This window comes from Rhagoletis zephyria, unplaced genomic scaffold, assembly GCF_001687245.7.
Source record: "Rhagoletis zephyria isolate East Lansing unplaced genomic scaffold, Rhagoletis_zephyria_1.1 Rzeph_scaffold_09036, whole genome shotgun sequence".
NCBI classification, from domain to species: Eukaryota; Metazoa; Arthropoda; class Insecta; order Diptera; family Tephritidae; genus Rhagoletis; species Rhagoletis zephyria.
In genome coordinates, this window is record NW_016166115.1 from 4,124 (window position 1) to 9,737 (window position 5,614).

Consider the following 5,614-nt stretch of genomic DNA (forward strand, 5'->3'; position numbering starts at 1 on the left):
CTTTGATTAAGATTATATTTAAATGTAAACATACCTTTACAAAATAAACTAAATTATCGTTTCTAAGCAGAAGAACACTGTCTATGTGTAGTCCATATATGGTTTATGTTCAATTTCCAACAGAAAAAAAACTTCTGAATAACATTTTAATTTAATTATTTTTTTTTATTACGACGTCCTTTCAGCTAACTGGCAATGTGTAAATAAAAAAGGGAAACTCGAAGTTACAAACTTTTACAGCGGCCTTTTTAAGGAAATGCTACTAAAGTAATTTGCCCATAGCGATTTTCTTTTGAAAAAAATCTTTTAAAAATTTAACTATAAATTGTAAGACCTAAGTACTAAGTGCATACACACACACATATGTATTATTTCCAGTTATCAACAACGTGTCATATTTCAGCTAAACATTTATCACATGATAATTTGATGATGAATGACTGTGTTGTAAGCAACACCAACAACAAAAGAACAAACATTCGCTAATTGCCATATGAAATATATAGGTATAGATGAATATATATTGTGGTATATGCATATTTCCATACGTTTATACATAGATGTATATATGTATATTAGGGTGGTCCAAAAAAAGTAAAGTCGGCAATTTAATGCTCTCACCCCCTAGGATTGTTATATACCGAAAAAAATATACCCCTGTTTTTTATTTTAAAATCAAAATATATTTAGAGGTCGCTCACAGCTCTCAAAGTTTCCCATGTATTTTGTATGGGGAAAAAAAGACTTTTCGTAGAAATGGCATAGAATCCATGGAAATCAAAATTTTTCAATCTGAAAACTCTGCTTCTCTTCAGAAGACTTCAGAGAATAATGCCCAATTGTTTATTTAAACTTTGAGCGCTTTGAGCGACCTCTAGATATATTTTGATTTTAAAATAAAAAAACAGGGGTATACTTTTTTCGGTATAGAACAATCCTAGGGGGTGAGAGCATTAAATTTCCGATTTTACTTTTCTCCCATACATTTTTGGACCACCCTAATGTATATAGTATACTGCGTTTTGTAATTTTAGCACATCAGCTAAGCTGCCCTTACATCGCCATAAAAACCGAGTTAAATACCGTATAAATCCAAACTCACCTCTTCTAGTCATACTAGGGATGGGTAAATTCGATATTCGAAGCTTCGATATTCGAAGCATATTTGCCTTAGGGATGCAGGATGCAAGTCAATGAAATACATCGACATTTTGTCGATCTGATACAACAAAATATTGCACCGATGCATCGTATATAAAATTCAATATTTTCGATGCAGCGATTGAATTAAAAATATACAAGAAAATGGAAAATTGCACTTCCATGACAATAATGTCAATGGCATTAATACACAGGCCAAAAGTGAAATAATGCCAGTTGACATTAATTCACTTTGGAATTGATTCACCCTCCAAAAGTGAAATAAGTAATGTCATAAAAATAAATTTATTGCTTTAAATAGTTACAAATCCCAGCTATACAAATGAATTCACAAAAAAATAATCAGTTTTCAGATACTTTATGATCATAAAACTTTATCTAATGCTTGGTTTGCATTATGCCTTAACTAACAGCTGTTCACTTGGTGTCAAATACATCATAAAAACTGGCCACATGTTGATATCGCAATGCATGTCAAAGACTATCGTCAAATTTTGGTATCAGCTGATTGACATTCCCTTTTTTATCACTGATGACAAATGTGAAGTGAATTTTTTGGCATAAGTCAGAAATTCCAGCCATTTAGCTATGGAAAAACCAAAAGTGTGGCTCGATAGAACTCTTCATGCCCTATTATCTATTTTGTTCCTTGTTTACTTAAAGATCTCGCTTTAAAAAGCAAATAAGACGTTGTCATTAAAGGTAAGACTTTTTTATTTGTTGTATAAGTATAAACGTACGTATGATAAAGCAAGAAAAATAAATAAAATCACGTAATACCTGCCAAAAAATTAGTTTCAATTTTGATTTGTGTTATCATTCTTATAAACAAACTTTTAAATTTTCAGTAAAATATGTATATTTTTTTTTTTAATTCGATAAAGTTAGAATTAAATCGAATTTTCACCTCCGAAATTCGAATCGAATAATCGAAAGCTTGGGCTATGTTCGAAATTCGGAATAAATCGAATTTCAACCCCCCATTACCCATCCCTAAGTCATACTATTTTCAAACGCATGCCGCCCCAATCAAAGAATGCCATTATAAAATATTTTGATACCTCCATTCTGATGCAGTAGTTTTTATTCCATAAGTGTAGCGTATAAGTGAAAGCTTAATCGTTATTTGTGCGGCAGTTAAAGTTCGTGGTAATGGGCAAGTGGAAATTTTAAGACGTAGAAGAAAGTTATTCTTGCACTCAACTACAATTAGGTCAATTAGCCTAAAATACGGAAAGTTTAAACAACCAAAATTGACAATTAAACAGTTTCGAAAGTTGTGAAAGGAACCAGACAATTTTTTTAAGTGTTCTTCGAAACAAACTCTCGCTGTTTTGTGCAAAGTTAACCATTTTTGACAGAAACTAATCGAGTCTTCGTTTTGAACTCACCGAACTGCTATTTTGAATACTTTCATGTATACGTTTTTTAGTGAATGTTTTATTGACGTGAAATGCATTTTTTATAAGAAAAAATACCATTCATGCCAAGGCGAATTCATATAAGACCATGCACTTCTAACTTCTCACTTATGGCGCTTGGCTGATGTACTATAATTATGGAACGCACTTTTTGCATTTTTACGAATATTAGTAAAACTTTGCTACACTTTGATAAAAAAAAAATATAATAAGCACTAAATAATCAAAAGTGAAATAGTCAAAGAATACTAAAATGTCTCTTCCCTATTTATATTTTCGCTACGTACACATATTTATAGGCACTTTATTTCCAATTACCGTACTAGGTACTTGCTCCATTTAATTTTATTTGATTATTTAAGTAATCACAACGAGTAAGAAAATATTTATGAGTTGTTAAAATATCTAATTAGCAACACAGGTAATAACAGCTGACTCTCGAGCTTTAAGTGAACTCGAAAATAAAATTAAATAAACAGAACTGTTGTGGATATAATCGTGTGGACAGAAGATAGCTCGATATATGCTAAATAGACATTTTGCACTTTCAATTATGAAGTCAGACAAAATATATGTATTTACATACTGAAAATGCGCTTTTGATAGCCGGCTTAATGGAAAACTTGCATTAAAATGCATTAAGCTGGGTCATGAAAATAAAATATGAGGGTATACGGTATCCTCCCCCTAATTGGCGTTTTATTTTATTTGTAAATTATGTCTTATTGTAATCTTTGCAAAGTAGTTTGCTACGATATGATGTTACCTACGTACCAAGGGTCAACAGTTTGTGCGATGCCAGAAAATACGCAATTTTTCTGATTTTCTCTAAGACAACTCCAATTTGGAAATATTTGTGTGCAATCCACTAACGGTTTGCTTAGACAGTAACGGAAATAGTTCGCCGTACACACCTGATTCTAAAGTATTTTTTCAAGGCAATTTTGAAAATAAAAGTATTTTTGGTCGAAAGTAGAGATCGCAGTTCCTACCACCCTTATGTCAGTAAACTATAGCTCAGCAAAAAATCATGAAATCTTTGCTAAGGAAGTATTTTCATTATTTCTGTAGAACTGTTTATAAAAAAAAAATCGTGGCGAATGTAGAAGTCACCGAAAAATATGAAAAGACGACCTCTTGGTTTGGCCAAAAAAAATCTTTGTTTCGAAATAGTTTGCAAAAATATTTTACAATCAGCGGGTATTGTGAACTTTGTTTTCTTGCTTGCAAGATGATACGATCTAGTGCACAGTGAACCATATTTGTAGATCCATATCGCTACTAATATAAAATCAAGTTCTTTAGCTCCGAATTCATTTAAAACGCTGTATTATAGTTTCATATTATTGCTCTTATTTTTGAGTTCTGAAAAGAGTTTAGTAAGTAAAAAATTTTGGTTTTGTAACTATATGCATACGAGCTTAATTTGACCGTTGACCAAAATTGTTGCCACCCATGGGTGGAACCCTGCCGGGGTTGTGATGAATTCATTTGACCCCATCGTGCAAAGGAGTATCTCACCTGCCACACCTTAGCCATCAATTTGACGAATAGTGTTATCTAACCATAATTTTTTGATCGTTTACCCGGGAATTATAAAAAAATCCCTCAATTCAATTTTAGTTAGTATGAAGTCCACTTTTGGAATAAATGATAAATTGTGTATGATCTTGGAGAGCTTTGTAGCCATTGAATATATGAAGTACACTTCCAACGATATATCACAACTTGAAAATCCTCTCGAAGTTAAGCACATATCTTTAAAATTATGGTGGCTAATTGCAGAAATTTTTCTTTGGTATGGCGGCCGCCCCGGTCTAGTATGTATCTATGTACGTAAATATGTCTATGTATACATATGTATGTAAAAATTCAAACAAAAATATTGAACTGTTTGCTATCAAAAGAGCGCAACCCTTTTAGCTTCGTATTTTCCAATGCATTGCACTCCTTATTTGCACGTCTCTACTACTTATCGTCATTTAGCTTTTATTTTGTTTGTTTAACAAATTGTCAGCGTATTTATGTGTGTGTGTAAACATTTGCAGCAAACAAAGGTATCGGCATAATAAAGTTTATAATTTTATTTTAGCATTTCATTCACTGTCACACCATTTTCGATTGTTTACATTGGCTTTTGGTTCACTGAATGCCCAAGTGACACGTAAATAGAATGATCAGAAATGACTTTGACAGTAATGCATGGTGAAAGATGATGAAAAAAATTTAAATAGAAGTACACACATACATACATATGTACAGTGACGAGCAAAACTGTAACATGGTGTGACACTTTTTAATTCAGCCATCGCTATATTTCCAAGTTCTAAAGACTTTCATCCTTTTGTTGTATATTCTTGTTGGTACATCCCTGCTCCCTCTCTCATAATTATTTGAAGTCAATACAACAACAATAAAAAAACCAGCAGACAAAAATGTAAATTGAGGCAGATGTTACAGTTTTGCACTCACTCTCAGTTTTGCATTTGACAGTTATCTCTTACTTAGTTGGAAGTCAGATGACTTTTTTCTGTATTGTAATTTATTGAAGAAGTGATCACCAGTAAATAACATAGTTAATCAGGAACCATAAATGTAAATAATAGATTTACTGCGGAAAGGCGGAACCGCACGAAAAGTGGCAAAAAATTTTGGAATTTGCTACTTAAAAATGTTAAGACTTAGAAAAAATATAGCCTAAAGTGTTCCCAAGTCCAAAGGAAGTCTGTTAAAAAATATTACGGTACGATATCTTGTGAACTTAGAAGCAAGTGGCGATGCAGCCACTATTACAGAAGCGCTTAGGGTATTATACTTTAACGCAAATCAATGGACAGCGAGGCGATGAATTCCCAAATTGAGCACAAAGGCATCATAAAGAAGAAAAAAGCAAATTTGTTAAAAATAACGGGTGATTTTTTTGAGGTTAGGATTTTCATGCATTAGTATTTGACAGATCACGTGGGATTTCAGACATGGTGTCAAAGAGAAAGATGCTCAGTATGCTTTGACATTTCATCATGAATAGACTT

The 5,614-nt window shown here is 32.4% G+C and overlaps 1 protein-coding gene across 1 annotated transcript in view; it reads right to left on the reverse strand.

Moving 5' to 3' along the window:
* The window catches only part of LOC108375519 (uncharacterized), a gene marked incomplete at its 3' end in the record, with an annotated part of 18,251 nt that overhangs the window by 4,117 nt on the left and 8,520 nt on the right, over nt 1–5,614 (reverse strand). The gene's annotated exons all lie outside the window — the stretch shown is intronic.